The sequence below is a fragment of the Macrotis lagotis genome, chromosome 5 (genome assembly GCF_037893015.1).
Source record: "Macrotis lagotis isolate mMagLag1 chromosome 5, bilby.v1.9.chrom.fasta, whole genome shotgun sequence".
Taxonomy (NCBI): domain Eukaryota; kingdom Metazoa; phylum Chordata; class Mammalia; order Peramelemorphia; family Peramelidae; genus Macrotis; species Macrotis lagotis.
In genome coordinates, this window is record NC_133662.1 from 26,895,214 (window position 1) to 26,917,718 (window position 22,505).

At 36.8% G+C, this 22,505-nt stretch overlaps 1 protein-coding gene across 3 annotated transcripts in view; it reads right to left on the reverse strand.

The window, feature by feature from the left end:
* The window catches only part of ADGRF1 (adhesion G protein-coupled receptor F1), a 344,581-nt gene that overhangs the window by 126,688 nt on the left and 195,388 nt on the right, over positions 1-22,505 (reverse strand). For all 3 annotated transcript variants that reach the window (XM_074237130.1, XM_074237129.1, XM_074237132.1), the window contains one exon: positions 15,756-15,841. The gene's annotated coding sequence lies outside the window, so the exon portion shown is untranslated. The remainder of the gene's footprint in view (positions 1-15,755; positions 15,842-22,505) is intronic.

Here is a 22,505-nt window from a genome sequence, read left to right on the forward strand (position 1 = left end):
TAAATACAATTTTCTTCAAGGAAAGCATTTTGTGCAAATTGAGACCCTAGAATCCCAGAATTCCAGAATCATAGCATTTAATAGTCAGATGCTATCTGCATTCAGAGAAAGAACTGATAAATGTAAGTATGTAAAGAATGATTACATATATATGTATGTGTATAAACAGATTTACATGTGTTTCTAACAATAACTGACTATTGGACTCGGGGTGGGGGGATGGGGAGGGGAAAGAGGACTGGATTATAATTGCAATCTAGCACAACCCCAAATGCCTTTAACTCTGCTTCCAACCTTTTAATAAGAGACTCTCTGCTTAAAACTCTAGTGAAAACAAATTGATGACCATCAGAGATGGGAGTGAGAATGAATGGCCCTGCTATTTTCCCACTTCCTGTCAGAATGGCAATGTTCCATTAACATTAAGACAACAACAAAACCCAAGCCTTTGTTGGTGCTGTGGAGCCCATCATGGACAAGTCACCTTTTACCACTTCCCACACCCTGAATTGAGGGAATTCAAAATAAAGTTTGCTCCTTGTTATTTGGTCCACCTCCCCCAGAGTTCCATGACTTACATATTCCCTGCAGATGCTGGGTCAGATTCCCACAAGGTCAACCCAAGGACTTTGGGCCACATGTAAAAAGAGGGAAAGCAACACATGTGGGCCCGGCTTTGATCCAAACTCTGAGATTAAAACTTTTCTAAACCCAGAAAGGGGTTTCACATGGGCATGTGTCACTTTAAACAATCTGCCCTTTGCCCTGAGCAAAACAAACATGTTCACCACACATGAGTTTCCCAGAATTGTCCTTATTTAGGGACAGATGTTTACAATTCAATTCAATAAGCATTTTTCATATCTCCTATGCACCCAGAGCTAAACTGGGAAATGAGAGACATATAGGAGTATAAGCAACATATAGTTTCTAAGTTTTAGTTACAGTCTAAACTGGGAAGTAGAGCATACACTAAGAAAGCAATCAAATAGCAGTATGTAACTATGATGGGGAAGGTTGTTAAGGTCATACCATGTGAGGATTAACTGAAGGGACAAAAAGGGATGTTTGGTCTAGAGGAAAGGAGAAGAGGGAGAGAAGGAGAGAGAGATAAAGTATGTACATTTGTGTATTTGTGTGCATGTGTGTCTGTATATGTATATGTCTATGTTGAGGGGAAAGACAACTGTTCACATATTTGCAGGTGTGGTAGAGGGATTAGTCTTCTCCTGTATGATGCCAACGGATGTGAAAGTTAGGAGTAATGGCTAGAAACTTTAGAGACCTTGATTTGAACTCTACAAAATGAAACATTTTCTAACACAACTATCAAAGAGTAGAATGCCTGCCTCAGGTGGTAGTTTCTCCAATACTGAAGGTTTCCAAGCATGGGTTAGATGACCCCTTGGTGGAATGTTGCACAGAGGATTTCTATTCATGTATAGAACATTTTGGAAAAGTTCTGAAATTTTGGTGATTGGACACAAAAGTTTTTTGTGCAAACAGTGAGTACTATTCAGTGGTTCAAACTGAATAATATGGAGAAAACGGAAGTTGAGTTATAATTCAATAGACAATATTTAGGTGAGCATGGTGTGCATTCTAGATAAGGGTACCTAAGCATAGGTAAAAGTCATGACCTATTTCTGGGACCAGCAAAAGTACTTGTTGTGAGTGGTTAGAGTTCTCATTTGTCATGGTCTAAACTTTGGATTCTTAACCTTTTTTTGTGTCACAGACCCCTTTGGCAGTCTGGTAAAGTCTTTTGTCTCCTCAATGTTTTAAAATACACAAAAGAAACCTGTTATATTGAAATAATCATGAAGCAAAAATTTTAATAGGCATATTAAAAAAATATTTGAAATAGGCTCCATTAAAAAAAAGTTTAAACTAGGTTCCTAATTAAAAATCCATGTAAGGAAAGCAAATCAAAATTTCCCATCAAAAAAGAAAACAAAATAAATCCTTTCTCTATTTACCTGGGAGCCTAACTTGCTATTTGTTATCAGGAAGGTTCTCATCTGGCCAACTGGTAGAAAATACACTGGATAGAAGATCAAATTATATTTATTTAATAATTATATAGATGAAATAAGCGACTCCAGAATAGGTTCCATATTCTTGAAGAACCCTTGTTATGATCCTGGAGTTTTCATTGCTACTGTTACTCTACTCCACCTTTGCTACTGATGAGCCTTTTTCCCCCTAAAATTGTCTTTCACTACTTCACCAAGTTGATATTTCGGGGTGGCTAGGTGGCTCAGTGGATAGAGCAACGGCCTTGGATCCAGGAGGACCTGAGTTCAAATTCAACCTCAGACATTTTCTAATTATCTAGCTGTGTGACCTTGGGCAAGTCACTTAACCCCATTGACTAGTTTAAAAAATTGATATTTCTATGTGCTATGACTGTCATTTTTCTGCTGCTGTAACTTTTTCTTCTTGGAGAAGATCAGAAAAACACCAGATATTTTGTTAGAGTGCCCTATCCAATATATCTTGGGGGCATCAACATTTTTTGTTGTTGTTTTTGGTTTTTGCAAGGCAATGGGGTTAAGTGATTTGGCCCAAGGCCACACAGCTAGGTAATTAGGTAATTATTAAGTGTCTGAGGTCAAATTTGAACTGAGGTACTCCTGACTCCAGGGCTGGTGCTCTATCCATTATGCCACCTAGCTGCCCCAGGCATCAACATTTTTAAACTCTTTTGTGAGTATAGCAGGATTCTAGGGATTGCCAATATATTTATCTCAGATGAGATCATCATTTTCTATCTGCACATAGCTCTTTTGCTTTTTCATTCTCACCTGGGTAATAAAGTTAATTGATTTTAAGTAATCAAGGAATTTATTATGTTATTTCCACATTAATTACTAAATTTTCAACATGTCTCCTTTAATCAATTAGTTCCAAATCTCAAATGAGTTAAATATCTTTATTGATAATTTGAAGAAACCTCTTTACCTATAAATGTTTCTTCATTTTCGTTTATATATCTTGCTTCCTAATATTCTAGGCTTAAATAAACATTAAAATTGATAGCATAGGGTGGCTAGGTGGCATAATGGATAAAGCACCGGCCCTAGAGTCAGGAGTACCTGGGTGCAAATACAGTCTCAGACACTTAATAATTACCTAGCTGTGTGGCCTTGGGCAAGCCACTTAACCCCATTTGCCTTGCAAAAACCTAAAAAAAAATTGATAGCATAAAAAAAATAACAAAAACAAAGACACAAAAAAATTACTTAAAATGTATCACTAGTAAGAATAAGTTGTCTTAGGATACAAAAGTCTGTTCTCAAAAATTCTCTTCATGCTCTTTTTTATAAGAAAAAGGTTAAATTTAGTTTTCTCGGGAAATGATTTCTTATTGAATTTCTTCTATCCTTTCTTCAGGTATCCAATTCGAGTCTCTCCAGAGTGACAGTTAAACTCTGTCTCCTTACAGACTCCTCATAGAAAGATTGTTAAAATTGTCATTTCCCAGCATCTCATTACTTCTAAAAGATACACTAGCGGAATCTACTGCCTCTGTGGGAAAACTATTAAAACTGATGAGAAAGACCTACAGCACACCTGACTGAAATAAATCAGTCATTCAAAATAGACTTATTTACCCTGACTTTCCATCTTTACAGAAAGTTCTCTAATCCTCAGCTCTAGATTGGAAAAATGTATCTCTTCCCCATCATGAAGTCAAAGCTATGTCTCCCACATAGTTTTTGATTCCCACTATGCTCTTCTGACTGTGGGCATAAACATATATACTACTTTTCATTTGTCCTTTCAACTGCCATTATATCCCCTAGAAATAGCTAGATCCACGTCAATTGTCTTGAAGCTTTGATGTCTTAAAGAAATACACTCACAAACTTTCCACTGAATTCTCATTTGTTCTTTCAAAAAAGCTCTGCCCCATCCTTATACAGGTAAAATAAAACAATCATTAGATCTTTGAAATCAAAAAAGTAGATAAAGTAGACAATACAAAGTAGTCAATAAATCTTAGTACTGATGCATTCATTTACATAACACAGAAATTTAATTCTATGATTTTACTAATTTAGCAACAGACAGGCACATCATCTTGGGTTAACTAGCCCCATTCCTTTATAATTGTACTCTTTCCTTTATATATCCAACTTCCTAATATCCTAGGCTTAATAAAGTTACTGACTACATGATTTAATGATAGCATAACAAATAGCAAAAACAAAGACATAAACAATTAATATGTATCATTAGTGAGAAAGAGTATCACTAAAATCAACTATAACCATTACAACTGCCGACTTTTCAATTTCCTCCTCTTAGTTGGGCTACCAGTTAAAGTCTGTTCTTAAAAATTCTCTCCGGGCCACTAGGTGGAGTAGTGGATAAAGCACTGACCTTGGAGTCAGGAGTTCCTGGGTTCAAATCCGGTCTCAGACATTTAATGATTACCTAGTTGTGTGGCCTTGGGCAAGTCACTCAACCCCATTTGCCTTGCAAAAAAAAACCTAAAAAAAATTATCTTAATATTTCTTTATTTTTTAAAAAAGTATTAAACTCAGTTTTCTCAGGAATAAGGCCTTTTAGCAAAATTTCATCCTTAGATCTTTGCCCATTTTGAAGCTTTTTCACATCCTTCCTACCCATCAAAAAAAAATCCTTCTTAGGTTCATCACTTTCAGCTGACATCAGTGCTCCCTGGTTGCCCATGAGAAGGAAGTGAAAGGCTATATCCTTATGGTTCTGAGTATAAATCGAAGACTTTAGAATGGACTACCACTGAGAAAGTTCTAGACCTAAAATTCTTCTCAAGGATCTTGAAATCTAGATCCAACCAAGATGCCTGATCCAGATATGACATAGGCCTGGTGATGAGCAGGCAGCAGCAGGTCTGGCCCATACAGTCCTCCCCTTGGAAGAGTCTAACAGTCTTGCTTCCTGAAAGTTCTGATTTTATTCCAGTCTCAACCATGAAAAAAAGAGGAGCATCTTTAATTGACTAGTAAGCCAAGAACTAGAGTAACTTCTAAGGACACTGATGGCTCGGAGTGTACTCTTTTCCATAGTTGCTGAAACTGGAGAATGCAGATTGGCTGCTTAGGGTCTTGAAGGTGGGAAAAAGCCTTGGAATGTCTCTCACCTGGAGTCAGCATGTCATGGAAAGCGCCTGTCTCAGCCATTGCTTCTGTCCCTGGACGAAACAGTTGCTGCTTTTAATTGGCTCACTGAAACTAAGAGGTTTAATCCTTTTCATTTAACAATGAGAAAAGAAAGGAAATACAGTGAAAGAAGGGACTTGAGCTAATGGCATTAGAAGATAATCCCAATCCCTCAGGACTAAGCCTAGAACCCTTAGGAGGTCATGTAAGCACAGTATTTTTCCTCAGAGTGAAGCCAAAGTAATTGTTACAATCTTTTCTTTTGCTCTCTAGTTCCTATATTTGGGCAAGCAGATAATTGATGATAATAACTCTATCATTTTCTATTTTTTGATACACAGTAATGAAAGGTACAAGAGGCGGCACTGAATAGTGGTTGGAGAGCCAGGCTTCTGAGTCTGAAAGAGCTTCTTGGTTCAAGTCCCTTCTTTCATATACATTATCTATGTAACCCTAAGAAGACTATTAATTTCTCAAAGCTCTTGGGAACTTCTCTAAGATGATAATTTGCAAAACATTTGCTGATCTGCATCATTAGAGATTTTTCCTAAGGGAGAATGTGGATATCAGTGAAATTACAGCTTTAGACCAAAAAATAACTCTAATAATGGGTACAGTAACTGTCATTTTGAAATAACAATAATAATAATAATAATATTTCCTATGTTTTCCCTCTCTGTAGAGTTTTAGCTATGTGGTTAACAAAATAACTGACCATTTTCTTGCCCAAGTTATTAAAAAAAAAAACATGGCCAAAGGTTTACTTTGCCCCGCAAAGGCGGATTTTCTCCATACCCAAACATCAGCAGGGTCTGGAATCATGTTCAGAATACTAAAAAGTCCTCATTGCTGCAATTTGGGTTCTCACACTTAGGATTCTTCTCTTCCTTGTTTGTGTGTGCCCTTGGCCTTGTTTAGATGCCTAATTCCTAGGATGTCTCTGTGAATTCTATTTTTCTCCTCCTTTCATGCTGGCTGTGGTGGTCATATCACTGGGGAGTCATTTCAGGCAACTCACATCTGGATTTTCTGTCATTTTGTCCTGTGGTTTTGATTCAGGACTGCTTCTCTCTGTGGCTAAAGATCTGCAGGGGAAAACATTTTTGGCCAGGCCTGGGAAAAGGAAGCCTGTCAGATAACATTTAATCTAATGTGAAAACCAAGGGGATAAAAAACAAAATAAACACTTGAAATCTTAAAAGCATCAAATATCCCTAATGACATTCTACTTTTGCTTCAATAGAGCAATATTTCCCTCTCTTCTCTATGCACCCACAGAGTTCTACTTAAACTTTAAATGCATTTGGACTAAATTTGAATTAACACAGTCAACTGTCCATAAGGAATAAGGAGCTCCATTTCTCTATTCCCAGTTTGGCTAACTGGTGACCTTGAGCAATCCAGTGGATTTCAGTTTCCCCAACTCTAAGGATGAGGCTGTTATGTTCTCTTTCCTTCCCAGCTCTGTCATCACTGACTACAGGATGCCAAGATGGACCAGGTTATGTAAGCACAATTCATGATTATGTGGCATACTAGGTCAGCACTAGGAAGACTGCAGAGAGAAAATCAACTCCAGGATTCATTTTATACCTTCCTAGGAAACTTTGAATTTGGTCTGGTTTATCATCCTCTCCAGCCCCTCAAAATAACTTTTAAAATACTTTCTTTGAACTAATAATCTGTAACTCTGAGGCAGCTAGGTGGCACAGTGGGAAAAAAAAAAACACTGATTCTGGAGTCAAGATGACCTGAGTTCAAATCCAATCTCAGACACTTGACACTACTTGTGACCCTGAGCTAGTGACTTTATCCTGATTGCCCCACAACAAAAGGAAAAAACCCCTTAATTCTAAATTCATAACATTTGTATCTCTGCAGGTCATTTGATACTTGCCATATAGCATCTCATATTGCTAATTATCTTTTATGTGTATATGTCTTTTCTTCCTAATTGAAGAGTAAGGTCCTTTAGAGCTATATACCAACATAATCTTAATAATTGATTTTTATAAAATGCTTTAAAGTCAGCAAAGTATTTTACATTTGAATGTTACATTAACTCTATAAAGCTAACACTACAGATATTTGAAGAAAGCTAAGTGGCCCAGAGGATTAAATACTGGGCTTGGAGTCAGGAGGATTTAAGTTTAAATCTGGCCTTGGTAGCTCTGTGACCCTGGCCCTTTGAACCTCAATCAGGTTCAGTTTCCTCGATGGTAAAATGGAAATAATTCTTCCCATAGTTGTTGTGGGTTTAAATGAGATATCTGTAAAGTATTTAACACAGTGTCTGGATCATAGTAGGTATTCTCTTCCCCAGAGTACATCTGCGGAAACCGAAATTCTGAAAAGTTGTGCCTGGCCTCCTGGTTATGTAGGTCAGTAACTGTGGTATGATGTAACCTAGGTTCTCCTTAGACCATTTCTGGCATTCTGTCTATTTCCTTATGTTTCCTCCATAATAATAACAATAATAATAATAATAATAATAATAATACTTCACATGGGTACAATGGATTTTATGTTCCAAGGAACTCCCACATATAACCTATTTGATCTTATCTATTGATTCTTTCCATAAGCTTACAACCTCCCCCCCACAAGTCTCTCATCCTTAAAAAAAAAATGACCTAGGATGACCCTATCGTTCCCTTAAGCTGTCATCTTCTATCTCTTCTTCCCTTACACCATAATCTGGGAAAAAACTGACTCATCTTCTCTCTTCTCACCCACTTCTCAGGTTTTTGCAATATGCCTTCCAAACTTATCAATCAATTAAAGCTATTCCCTTCAAATTTAATAATGATTTCTTGATTGCCAAATCCAAAGACTTTTTTTTCTCAGTCCTCATACAACTTGATTCTATTGCAATTTTTGATACTTTTGACCAACCTCTTTTTCTGAATATTTTCTCTTTCCTGGGTTTCTGTGACATTATTCTCTTTATTTTTCTACCACTCTGACTGTTCTTTATCAATACTGTTTGCTGGATCTTCTTCAGTATTTTGCTCCCAAAATTTTGTTCTCTACAGCTCTATGGGTTTTTTTTCAATGTATACTTTCCCACTTGATAATCTCATCAACTCCTTTGATTTTATTTATTTATTAGAGGGTTTTAATCTCTATTAAGCTGATTCTCTTATATATTTATTTAACCATGGTCTTTGACCTGAATTCCAATCCCACATCACAACTTTCTCCTGGACATTTTAAACTATTTGTATAAAAATATGTCAAACTCAACATGTCCAAAATATATTATTATCTTTTCCCCCTCAAAACTGTTCTATTTTTGTCAAGGACAGCACCCTCCTTCTAGCTACCCAGATTCACATCCTCATTGTCTTTCATAACCTCATACTTTCTCTCACTCCATGTATTTAATTATTTGCCATATATTTCCATACCTACCTCCATGATATTTTAATAATCTACCCTTTTCTCTCATCACAGAGCCAGAACCAGAGTTCAATTCTTTGTCCCACTTCACCTGGACTGTTGCAAAAGTTTCCTAACTGATCCCTCTGCTTTGTTTCTTCCCCTTTCACTCCATCCACAACACAATTGCCAACATCATTTTCCTAAAGCACAAGTCTAAGTTATGCTCTTCCCCTACTCAATCAATCCCAATAGTTCCCCATTACCTGTAGGATCAAATAGGAACTTCCATTTTTCACATAAAATCAATCTGACCCTAGCTACCTTTCTAGACTTACTATACATTTCTCCTTTTTGCATGTTCTATGATCCAAACTGGCTCATAAATGAAAATCTATCTCTTATCTCTATGTCTGCAATGGTTGCCTAGAATCCATTATTTGCTTCTTTCTGTTTCTTGGAATCCATAATTTCCTTCAAAAATCAATTCAAATTCCAACTTTTAAATGAAGACTTTCCTGATTCTCTTATCCACTGATGCTTCTCCCTCAAAATTTCTTTGCAATTATTTTGTATATATTTTGTACTTATCTGTAAATGTACATGTTATTTCCTCTGTTGGGCTATAAATTCCCTAAAATCAGGAATTGGTGCCTTAAACATAGTTGAAGCTTTATATGCTTGCTGATTGAATCTAATGATTCTTTCCATAAGCCTACAACCTTCTCCCCCTACCACAAGTCTCTCATCCTTAAATAAATGACCTAGGATGACCCTATCATTCCCTTAAGCTATTATCTTCTATCTCTCCTTCCCTTACACCATAATCCTGGAGGTAGGAAGGGAATATGTTAATGTTCCTATTTGTAAAATGTAGAAACTGAGACCCAGAAGAAGTCACATGACTTCTCCAAGATCAACAAAGCAAGTGAGTATCACATACAGAATTAGAACCCAGTTTTCCTATGCTTCTAATTTAATGTTCTTTCCAAGGAAACACATGTGTTCAACCTTATGTCTTGCACAAGGTAGTCCTGGTGAAAAGTTGGTAATGAATTCAATGCTTATGCCTTTTCATTTTGAACCTCATGCATCATCTCTTCCATACTTTGATGCTTCAATGATATCAAAGAATTAACCTATAAAGTGAAGGGAAAAATATATTTAATCAATCTTTTCTAAATAGGAAAAATGGAATCAAGGACTGAGCAACTGTCTAGCAGAATTAAAATGTGAAGACCCTCAATTGAGATGACTTAAGAAATGTATGATCTTGATTTCTGACCATCTCAAGAAGCCTGTGTTCCTTTGACCAATCCCCTGGGTGCAAATTGGCAGGCAATTCAAATGCTGATAGGTGTAAAGATTTAAGACTATATCATGACTGGACCCAAACTAACAGGGTACCACTGTTTTGGGGTGGGGGTGGGGAATCTATTTATACATTTCCTTACACGCATCTGTATCCTAATAAGATGTTTCAGGAAAAAAAGTTGAGTTCATTTTCACTTGCAAAGGGATCTGTCTCTGATACTTTGGGCAGTTCTTGTTTGCATAAGGAAGCCAACATAAGGGAGCAATTGCCCTGGTTTCTCTGGCTTGGCAACCATAGCTTCTGGTTGCCTTCTTGAGCATGCCCACTCCTGACAGCTGATTTCAACCTTCTAAAGAGGATATGAGGAAAAGAAGCAAGGGAAGAGGCTAGGCAATGGGAATCTAAAGGTTCCCACTTGCATTTTGAATCTCATTGCATATTACTACCCTGCATACACTCTCTACTTTATTCAAGCTGACCTGCTCATTATTCCTGAGTATTGAGCATTCTATCCCTTCCTCTATGTCTTTGCTCAGATTGCTTCTTTGTCTAGATCTCCCTTCTCACCTCTGACTTTCCCACAATCCCTAGCTCTCTTCAAAGTACAATTCAGGTACTACTTTCCCTGAGAAAGACCATGATGGCTGGGGGAGGTGAGGCTATAATTACAGTTTAATAAAGCAAGGAGATTGTAGGAGTGAATAAGCATAGCAAGTACAGAGACATGGAAAAAAGGAATCCAGATAAAGATGGTGTAGCAGTAGAGGGAAAAGGATAGGGAGGGGAAGAAGCATAGATAACTACTCACGTAATGATGAATTAGAACTGGGAGCCCTCAGCAATATAGATCCAGATGGAGATGGAAAACTGCTCAGGGGCCATGAGTCTGAAGTTTTGGTGGGCACTGGCTAACTCTTTTATCTGTGCCACCCTGGGGTTAATTTATTAATATAACTAAATCATCTCAAAGTTGTCAGTAAAATTGAAAGGAAACATGCTCCTGTCATCTCAAAATTATCTATACCCTTAGGTGCTCTGTGGTCTTATTGTAGAAGTCTGGAATTTATGTAAGATTTACATATCATAAGACCAAATTCCCTAAAAGCAAAACCTAAATGGCTTCCCTTGATTCAGCACATATTCCTAGCATGTGATTTTTTTGGATTAATATATGATATAACTTGTAAATTATACCCTTTAATCAGATTGTATGTGACTTCTAGGTTCAACTTGACAATCTTACTGATACTGTTACTTCATACTGGCTATATATATAAAGTTACTGGTGGGGGAAGGGTTGTCCAGGGAGACTATAATAAGTATAATGTTAACTTGAAACTATTTTGCATGACTTTGTATGTTATATATTTACTTGATAGTTATGTTAGCTTTCCCAAGCATAATTAAAGCTTTTGGGAACACCTAGCACATGCTAGGTATTTTTTAAAGAAATTTACATGATAATTTTGTTTTATATTTGAAAGGAATAGCAAGTTGTGCATAATAGATTTGCAGTTTCTTCTACAAACATCTTTTCTATTGTACTATGTTATGGAAATACTTGTTTTATTCATAAATTGTAAATGAATGAATGAATGTTGAATTAAATAAGACTGGAAGAGGATGGACCAAGATGCATGTTTAAAGATTCTGAAAAACAGATGTCTAATGAATTACATTTATCCTGGATTATTAGCTCTCTAGATACTATCTCAATAATGCCACTTTTTTCCCTAGGATCCTCTTAATTTCCTCATTATCAAATCACTTATGTTGGTATAATGTTTTATAATTTATGTAAATCTTTCATTGAAGTTTATCTTTTTAATCACTATATTGCAATATAGTATATAATAGATAGAGAAGTTGAGAATCAGGAGAAAATGGGATTCAAATTTTACCTCAACACTTAAAATCTGTGAGTCCATGGGAAAGATACTTAACATTTCTGAGTCTCAGTTTCCTCATCAGTAAACTTGTTAATATAAAGAGCAACTAACTCTTAGGGTTCAAATTATGTGTGTATATATTCATATATATATATATATATATGCATACATACATATGTGTGTATATATATATGTATGTGTGTATGTATGTATGTATACAAAGAGAGAGAGAATTTTTCCTATTTAGAAAATTTTGATTGAAGCAGCTAAGTGGAGCAGTGGTTAGAGTACTGGCCAAGTCAGGAGGACCCAAGAACAAATCTAACCTCAGACACTTAATAAATTACCTAGCTATGTGACCTTGGGCAAGTCATTTAATCCATTGTCTTCCAAAAACCAAAAGAAAAAGAAAAAAAGAAAAGATTGATTGAATGTGTCCTTTTTTTCTCCCTCCACTTTATAGAGTTTCTTTGATTTTTGGTTCCTGTCCTTTGCTATCAAAGAAGATCAAATTGACATCACTATGTTGAAGAGGCACAGTATATCTGACAGTGACAGATCAGACCAATACAAGCTCAGAAGGCTCTACCACAAGCCTGGCACAAATTGTCCATGTGAACACCTGAGGTGGCTACTCTAAACTTCTCAGGTTTCTGCTGAGCTGCTTCCATTCTGCCTTGCTCATAGAGCACAATACCCTCTGATAAGGGTATGCCATGGCCAGACCTGTGCCACACTCTCCCATGCTGCACAATCCAATGTTCTTAAAGAGAGACCTTCAAAGTGTCCCTTTGCAATGTATTGCTTCTTCTTACTCATCTGTGAGTGCTTGCTGTTTGAGTTCTCCATAGTCTTTTTGGTAAATGTACGCCTGGCATTTGAACAATATAACCAATCCATGATAGTTGAGCTCTTTGCAGTTACATATGAATGTTAGGCAATTTATCTCAAGAAAGGTCCTCAGTATCTGGCATCTTATCCTTCCAGGTAATCTTCAGAATTTTCCTAAGACAAATTAAATGTAATCAGCTCTGTTTCCTGGCTTGACACTGGTAGATTGTTCAAGTTTCACAGGCATAGAGCAATGAGGTCAGCACAACAGCTCTGTAGACCCTCAGTTTGAAAGTCAGTCTAATATCTCCTCTCTCACGCTTTCTTTCAGAGCCTCCCAAATATGGAGCTAACTCTAGTAATGCTTGTGACAACCTCCTTATCAGTGTATACCTCCCTGAAAAGTATACTATCAGGATAAATGAACTTGTCCATTTACTGTAAATGATGGTTCCACATATAGACGAAGTAGTGTTGACTGATGGAGCAATTGTATTTTCTTGGTATTAATTGTTAGACCATAGTTAGCACAAACAATAGAGAATCAGTCCATACTTTATTGCATCTCAGCTTTAGAGGGAGTATTGAATGCACAAACAGAAAATTTTGTACTAACACTCCCTCCCACTTTGGCCTTGATTTATATCCTTTTCAAGATGAAGAATATATCCACAATACAGTAGCTGACCTCCATGAAGGCATGTGATAATGACTGAAAACATCATGATAAAAAGCATAGGAGCAAGAACAAAGTCTTTTTTTTACTCCATTGGTGACTGAGAAATCATGAGAGCATTATCTACTATCCAGAACCTGGACAAACACACACACACACACACACACACAATGTATATATTAAAAATACATGTATGTATATGTGCATATATATATATATATATATATATATGTATGTATAGCTATCTTTGCTGTTATTATTAGAGAAGCAGTTATTGCATAGGAAATAGAGAACTAATGCTGGATCCAAAATAAATGGATTTAAGCCCTTGATTGTATGACACTGGGCAAGAAACTTACTATCTCAGTCCTCTAGATGATTCGCCAATATTTTAAGAAGTCAAGAGAAATATCCCTGAATCTATTCCCTTTACTTTTATAGAGATTTCTAATGGAGGCATCCTTGAATTCTTGGGGGGATACCATATAACCTGGAAAATTTCAGTCAGTTTTGGGATGAGCAATGGACCCCCCATCTTATAGATCTCAGCTGGAATAAAATCAGCACTAGGTGCTTTACCACTTGAAAGGAGCCTAATGGTATTCAAAATTTATTCTTCAGTTGGGAACTTCAGCTAGGGACTGATTTACTCCAACTTAAGGTAATCATTGACTTCTGTATTGATTGATGATGATCTGTTACGAACACTATGAAAGTGTTTAGCCCATATCTCTAGGATCATGTCCCTGTTGTTAATCAACATGGATTGATCAGCATGGAGTAGTTGAGATGCACCATATGTCTTTGGCCCATAAATAGCCTTCAGGGCATCATAAAAGCATTTTGTTTTGTTATTGGCTACATAAAATTGAATTTCATCTGCCTTCTTACTGAGCCAAGAGTCCTGCATCTCCCTAAGCTTGTTTGGACTTTACTTTTGATGGAATTAATGCTGCCTTCTTCAAAATGGATGAACTATCATTCTGGTAAATCCTGTAGAGTTCTCACTTTTTCATTTAGCAGCTTCTGTGTTTCCCCCATCATTTTCAACAAACCAATCTTGGTGTTTGTGAGTATTCTGACCCAAATGAGTAAATGCAGTGCTGTACACCAGATCTCTGAAAGCTGCCCACTCCTTTTCTGCTTGCACTGTCACTAGCTGTGTGTTGGCTCGGTTTTCCCTCCACATTAGCAACAAATTGTTCCCACTCAGAGAAATACTCTAATCTCTCAACATTAATTCTTCTAGTATTCATTTTGCCTTGGGGCCGCTGCTTTGGTTAAACATGAATATTTAGCTTAGAGAGGATGAGTCTGTGATTAGTCCAGCATTCTACATCACACAATGCCTTTGTCACTCACATCCTGTCTCTTCTCCTTAAAAACACATAGTCTAATAAATGCCAATGTTTACTACAAGGGTACAACCAGGAAATTTTATTGCATTTAGTTAAATGGAAGACAGTGTTTGTGATGAGGTAATAAGATGCACAAGTCTTCAGTAGAAGGCAACATTGCTGTTGCTTTTTCCAACTCCATTCCTCCCAAGGACTACCTGCCAAGACTGGTAATCTGAGCCTACTCTATCGTTAAAGTCACCCAGAACTATAAGCTTGTACTAATTTGGATACATTAATGGTAATTGTCTTCAGGTAGTGTTTGTCATGGTGGGAGCATAGGCATTGATGATGGTGGTATGGCGTTTTCCTGCAAGTGGCAATCTCACTCTTTTTGATAGGCATTCAAGAATGCTGACTATATTAATTTTGATTCCTTTTAGTCATTTCTAGTAAGATTCTTTCCAGAGTCCTTTTCAATAGGTTGATCCTTCATCTGGAAGTTGGTCACCTTCCTGAGAGTCAGTGTGACTCCAGAAAGATTAGAGGAACAGTCGATATGGTGTTTACTGCTCAATGGCTCCAAGAAAAATGCCAAGAATAGAACAGATTTGTATATCTGACCAAGGCCTTTGATACTATCAATTGAGAGGGTTTATGGAAAATTATCAAGATTTGTTTGGCCAGAGAAGTTTATTAGTATTGTATGTCAATTCCATGATGGCGTGTATGCCTGGGTTCTGGATAGTGGACAATGCTCTCAAGATTTCCCAGACACCAATGGAGTGAAACAAGAATATGTCCTTGCTCCCATACATTTTAGCATGTTTTCAGCCATGTTATCAAACACCTTCACTGAGAATGAACATGGCCACAAGATCAGCTAATGCACTGATGGCGAATTCTTCAACCTGAAAAAGGCTACAAGCCAAGATCAATGTGGAGGGAATATTGGTACATGATCTTCTGTTTGTAGATGGCTGTGCACTCAATGCAGCATCTGAAACTAAGATGCAAAGTATGAGTTGATCCTCTGCTGCTTGCATTCATTTTGTTCTAACAATTAACATCAAGAAAACACAGGTGCTCCAGCAGCCAGCACCATACCATCCATACATGGAACCATCAATTATAGCAAATGGAGTAGTTTTGAGAATTGTGGACAAATGCACTTACCTTGGCAGTGTTCTTTCCAAGAAGGTAAACATTGACAATGAGGCTGACACTTGTACTGCCAGAGCTAGCTCAGTGTTTTGGAGGCTCTGAAAGAAAGTATGGGAGAGAAGAGGTATTAGACTGACTTCCAAACTGAAGGTCTACAGAGCTATTGTGCTGACCACAATATGCCTGTGAAACCAGAACAGTCTACCAATGCCATGTCAGAAAACTGAGTCACTTTCATTTAAATTGTCTTAGGAAGACTCTGAATATCACCTGGCAGAAGAAGATACCAGACATTGAGGTACTTTCTTGAGCTAAACTTCCTAGCATTCCAACATTACTACAGAGAGTGCAACTACTATGGGCTGGACACATTGTTAGAATGCCAGAGGTATGCTTGCCCAAAAAAACTATTTTTATGGAGAACTCAAACAGGGCAAGTACTCACAAGGGAGTCAGAAGAAGTGATACCAAGACATGCTGAAGGTCTCAATGAAGAAATTTAGAGTTGATTGTTCAGCATAGGAGACCCTGGCACAGGACTGTCCATCATGGTCTGCCCTCATCAGTGAAGGTGCCACATTCTATGAGGAAGGCAGAATTGAAGCAACTCAAAGGAAACGTGACATCCTTAAGTTTAGAAAGTACCCACCCTAGGTGTTCACATAGACTATTTGTGCCAAACCTGTGGTAGAGCATTCCAAGCACCTATTGGTCTGATCAGCCACAGTTAGACACACTGTAATTTTTCTCAGAGTAATGTCATTTTGTTGTTGTTCAATAATGAAGGACAAGAATTAACCAAGAAGCCAAGAAGAAACAGATTTGGATTGGTAGAGGGAGTCTGTTTATCTGGAAGTTCCCTATGCCATTGAAATCAGAGGATCAGTCCCTTCCCTTTTCTATTATTCTGATCTATTATTTCTGAACTAATTTACTACAAATTATGGTAGCTTTGGTAACTTGCAAAGAAATAGAAGCTAGAGATGAAGCAAATTCAGTTGTGTACAAATTAGTTTGAGGGAAGGGCATAAAGAAAGGTCATTTTTTTGAAAATCAGAACTAAGGTTAAATATAGTATGCATGAACCCAGAACTATTTTTCTACATTGATATGGTTCACAGATTACATAATTGTCCAGTTGGATTTTTAAAAACTTTAAGATAGACTTTTTCATTTATTCCTCTTAAATTTGTTCTTATTATCATTAGACCTTTGTCCTGGCCTGCCAAGATCTTTTGCTTCCAAGTTCTGTCAACCAAAATGTTAACTAGCTTTCTCAATTTTATATCATCTGCAAATTTGATGAACATAACTTCAATGTCCTTATTCAAGTCACTTAAAATAATTCAATAGTAACAAGGTCGTGGACAGATTCCTGAAGTAGTAAACTTTAGGTGACCCTCCAAATTGGCAACCAATTAAGGTTTTTGTCATCCCATCCCTCCATTTTTATCCATAAGGATAAAGTGAGTGTAAAGAACAATAAAAGGCAAACTACCAATAAAAGGTCTAGGAGATCTTTACTAGAGCTTTGACCACCAATTATCAAGAATGCTGTGGATTGGTGAACATGGCAGGGAGTAGGGTACTACATGTTTTATGTGCCTACTTAAAGCTAGACTTGAGATTCTAGCATTCTATAAGATACAGAGAATAGTTTTTAATCCCAGTTCTGCTTTTGTCTTGGGAAATTCCCTTAACCATTCTGTACCTTACTTAGTACCATGACAAGAATAAGCTGGAGTGTGGTATGATGAGAGGAACCCTGGATTTAGGAGTCAGAAGAAATAGATTCTGTTCAGAGTTCCAGATTTCCTTATTTGAAAAATGGACATAATAACATTTGTTCAACATAAGTCATGAGGTTGTTAAAAGGATTATATAATATAATACATGAGAAAAGTTCTTTGAAAACTAAAATTTGCATTATACTTACAAGTAGGAAACCTACTAGATTTGTAGTTAAAGGATTTTGAGTTTGAAAGTTCTATGGTATAATTTAGAAAAAAAGGCATAAACATACTGACATTTAACTTGTTATGATTTCAGTTATGTTAAATTTATTTTCTATTGGTTTATTTTCTGTCTCCTTCATTTTTAATTTGGGAACTTGGCCTTTGGGGATCAGAAGCTCAATTAGCACTAAAACTTCTTAGGTGCAGTGGCATTTGATGCCACTGATAAAAAGTCCTTAGATCAACTTTTGCTGCATGGTGTTTTGGTTTCTGCATTGTCAGGAGAAGTACCACCTGCCTCTGTTTATTTTGGAGTGAACATTCCAACCAAGGTGGTAGAACTTCAGCCCATTTAGGAAAACATTCCCTAAAGCAATCAGAGGATATAGATAGTACTGCCCAGAATATAACAAATCTCCCAGTTGTTTCCCAAACTGGTCTCAAAAAAAAAAAAGGTGGAAGGAAGAAGCACTAAAACACGTGTCTTGACTTGATTCCTGAGATCAAGGTTCTGCTTTGAATCTTTAGAAAATAATAAACCCAGGGATTTAAAAGATCAGTCACTGGCACTTATACCTCCCAGGGAACACTGTCCATCTTATGCTGTTACTATTTAAGCTATTCATTCATCCATTAATAAATCAATTCATTCATTCAACAAATTCTTAGAAGAATTCTAAGCACATACTACATGCAGAACACTGTCCTAGTTGCTTTGGCAGATGTAGAAAACAACAATGAATTTTGTACTGAAAAGGGCATAAATTGCTAGTTTTACCCTGCTCCTCCATTTTGTTTAAATAATACTCCCAAATTGTGATTTGCACAAAGTATCAAGGAGTATGATAGGGGTTGAAAGCAGTTAAGAATTTTCTCACTCTAATTCAAATAATAGACTAAATTCAAAGAGTACCTGTTGAGGCTGAAGAAAGACAGTTTATACAAAGACTAAAAGGCTAAGGACTTTAATGACTGACTGATTATGGCTATAGGTCTGACTCACAAAAGTGTTGAGGTATCCTAGAGGCATGAGCTAAAACAGCTAATAGAGCCTAATATTTGGGGAAAGATCATAAAGTTCCATTTAGCAGAAAACCAGAAGATGAAAGCAGTGAAGATATAGCACATTTCAGAACAGTGAAAAGAACAGACTAGCTGAGAATCCCAGCTGTATACAGAGAAGCAAGGAGTTTTTAAGTACAAGATCATCACTGGACCAATAGAAGATATATCTAGCTCTGTAAGGAAATAAGCATTGTATCAAAGGAGAGAAATGTTCTAGTAAAAATGAATAACATTTAAAAAAAAAAAGATGTGACTATAGGAACATTATTCAACACATATTTACTAGTTATACTTGTTTCCTTCAAGTATGTCCTCTTCCATGCATACAGCCTTGGCTGCAAGTATTCACTCACCCTTGTGATCTCAGAATAAGCAACCTAACCATCTGTGTTCCTTGACTATATGTTTTCCCCATATGATACCTTTTGAATTGGTGATGTGATAAACTATGTAAGAAGTCATTCTTTCTGTTTATATGGATAATTTTTTTTGACTTTGGATCTTCAACAAGTGGCACAGTCTTTGGTGGCATCTATTAAATGTTTAGTAAATCCTTGTTGATTAATTATATATCTCAAATTTGACCTGTTCAGCGTTTCTTGTCACTTAATTACTTTGTAGAACCTCCTGTTCAAAGCATCTTGAGCACCTGTCCAGTTGCTTACCTATTAACTTTTAGCCAATAACTTTCTATGGATAGCACTATTCCATGATGGGCTTTTCTAATAACATTGCAAGGATATAAGATATCTGGATCTGAAGTAAAGGACATGGACTCTAAACCTGGCTCTCCTATTTAGTACCTTTGAGACCTAGATCAAGTAACTTCACTTCTCTGTGCCTGATTCTTTTTCTGTAAAAGGTGTGTGCGGGGAGGGAGATTGTACCACTCTAAGTTCCCTTCCAAAAGTCAATTCTATTATGATCTTACAAAATATATAATAATTTTGAGATGGTGAGTCACCTTAACAAAAGCTGTCCTATGACTATAGCACCTTTCTTAAGCTTTATGAAATATTAACACATTGTAAATAATCAGCATCACTACAATCAAGATGATGACAATGATAATAATAATAATAATAATAATATGAATTGAGCCTGATTCTCTTCCCTAAGCTTCTTTTGGGCACTGCTAATTGCCTATTGTAACTTGTGGTTCAGTGGATAAAGTGCTGTCTTGGAATCTGGAAGACCTGAACAAAAAAATCCAGCCTCAAATACTTACTACCCAAATGACCCTAAGCAAATCATTTAATCTCTACCTGTCTTAGTTTCCTCAACTATAAATGGGCATAATACTAATAATACTACTAATAATAATAATAATACCAACTTTACAAAGTTGTCATAAGGATTAAATTTAAATAAAAACTGCAAAAAGTGCTTAGCACATAAAAGGCACTATATTAATACTCATCCTCTCCCCTCCTAATTCAAACTACATATCACAGAAATATCTGAAACTTAACATGTCTAAAATTCAATTCAATATCTTTCTTTTTTTAATTGAATTTTATTTTATTTTTCCAATTACATGCAATGGTAGTTTTTCAACATTCATCCATTGACAAATTTGTGAGTTCTACATTTTTCTACCACCTTCCCCATGGTGGCAAGCTGGTAAAAGTTGTAGTTCACATTTAACATATTTAAATATTAGGGGTAGCCAGGTGGTACAGTGAATAGAGCTCCAGCCCAGGAGTCAGGAGGATTTGAGTTCAAATCTAGCCTCACAACACTTAATAATGGCCTAGCTGTATGACCTTGGGCAAGTCACTTAACTCATGGCCTTAAATTTAAAAAAACATATTTACATATTAGTCATGTAAAATAGGAAACAGAACTAAGGGGAAAAAATCATCAGAAAGAAAGGAAAAATATGAAACATTAAGTTTTTTTTAAATTTAACATAATGTGCTTTGCTTTTTCAGACTCTAGTTTTTTTTCCTCCAAAAGTAAATGGCATTTTCCATCACAAGTCTCTTAGGGTTGTCCTTGATTTTTGAACTGCTGATAGGAGCTGCATTCATCATAGTTGACCATCTCACAATGTTGCCATTAATGTGTACAATATTCTCTTGGTTCTGTTCATTTTACTCAGCATTATTTCATGCAAGTCTTTGCATGCTTTTCTAATGTCCAAAACTTACTATCTTTCACCCTAAAGCTTTCTCCTCTTCTAAACTTTCCAGTTTCCTGATCTTCTAGGAAGGTTCATAACCTTGGGAAAATTGCTAATTCCTTCCTCTTTCTTGCCATATCTAATCAATTGTCAAATCTTGCTATTTCTTCCTGCACAACCTCTTTCAGATTGGATTCCTTCTCTCTCTCTACTCATTTTTTTTTGCAAGGCAATAGGGTTAAGTGGCTTGCCCAAGGCCACACAGCTAGGTAATTAGTAAGTGTCTGAGAATTTGAACTCAGGTACTCCTGACTCCAGGGCTGGTGTTCCATCCAGTGCACCACCTAGCTGCCCCTCTCTCTCTCTACTCATACAGCTACAATCAGGCACTAATCATCTCTTATTTGTATTTTTGCTAAGCCTTCTAATTATTCTCTCTGTCCCAAGTCTCTCCCCACTGCAGTCCCCTGCTGCCAAAGATGTGAATGCCTTATCAGACCATATGACTCTTACTCAATCAACTCCAGTGGCTCTAGGAATCACCTGTCTTTCCAAATTCTTTAAACATTATTTCCCCTCCCACCTTCTGTTATTTGGCCCAAGTGGGTGATTTTCCTCACCTATGAGGCTCCATTTTTCTTCTCCACACTTTTGAAGTGACCAGCTCATCTGCCTGGAATGTACTTTCTCCTCATCCCTGCCTCAGTAAATCTCTACCTTCTATTAGACTGAAACACAAGCACTACCTTCTTCATGAATCCTTTCCTGATATTCCCAACCACTGTTGCCATGCCTCCCAAACTGCTCTACATATTTTGTATTTATCAATTTTTCTTTTATGCTCTCTCTCTATATATATTGTTATGTATATATACATATATATGTACATATGTCTGTATATTTGTTTTCTCCCTCATTAGGATATAATTTCCATAAGAGTACAGATTTTTTTTTTTGCATCCTCCAGTGGCAGACAATAGGGCTTAAGAAATATGTATAATGAAATGATAATTTAAATGGATAGCTAGATGCTACAGTGGATAGAGCACTGACCTTGGAGTCAGGAGGACAGGAGTTCGAATGCAGTCTCAGATATTTACTAGCTCTATGACCTTGGGCAAGTCACTTATGCCTGATTGCCTGTTATCCAGGGCCATCTCCAGTTTTTCTGATTCCTATCTGGCCTCTGGAAGCAGAAGGCTATGGAGGAAAGAGTGATGCTGGTAAGTTAGCACAGGGCCCCCTCACTCAAATCCAATTCATGTACTTGTCATGGATTCAACTCCCTGATGTCATAGTCTTCTTTGAGAATGAAAGACAAACATTATTATTAAATGAGAAGCAGTCCCTGTCAGTACAATGACTTCTTCCAGCTCTGTTCAATAGGAAATAGAAGGATGATACAGGAGATGGAAGGATACAGGATTGAGATTTGGCAAAATATGAATGACAATTGGACAAAGAAGCAAAGAATTCAAGAATAGTTTATAGTTTATTTGGTTCACTGAGAGGTTAAGATTAGAAAGGAAGAAGAAACCAGCTAGAGCAGGGGTAATGGCCTAGGAAAATACTAAGGAATGGAAAAACTAGAGGTCACTACGAAGACAAAGAATACAA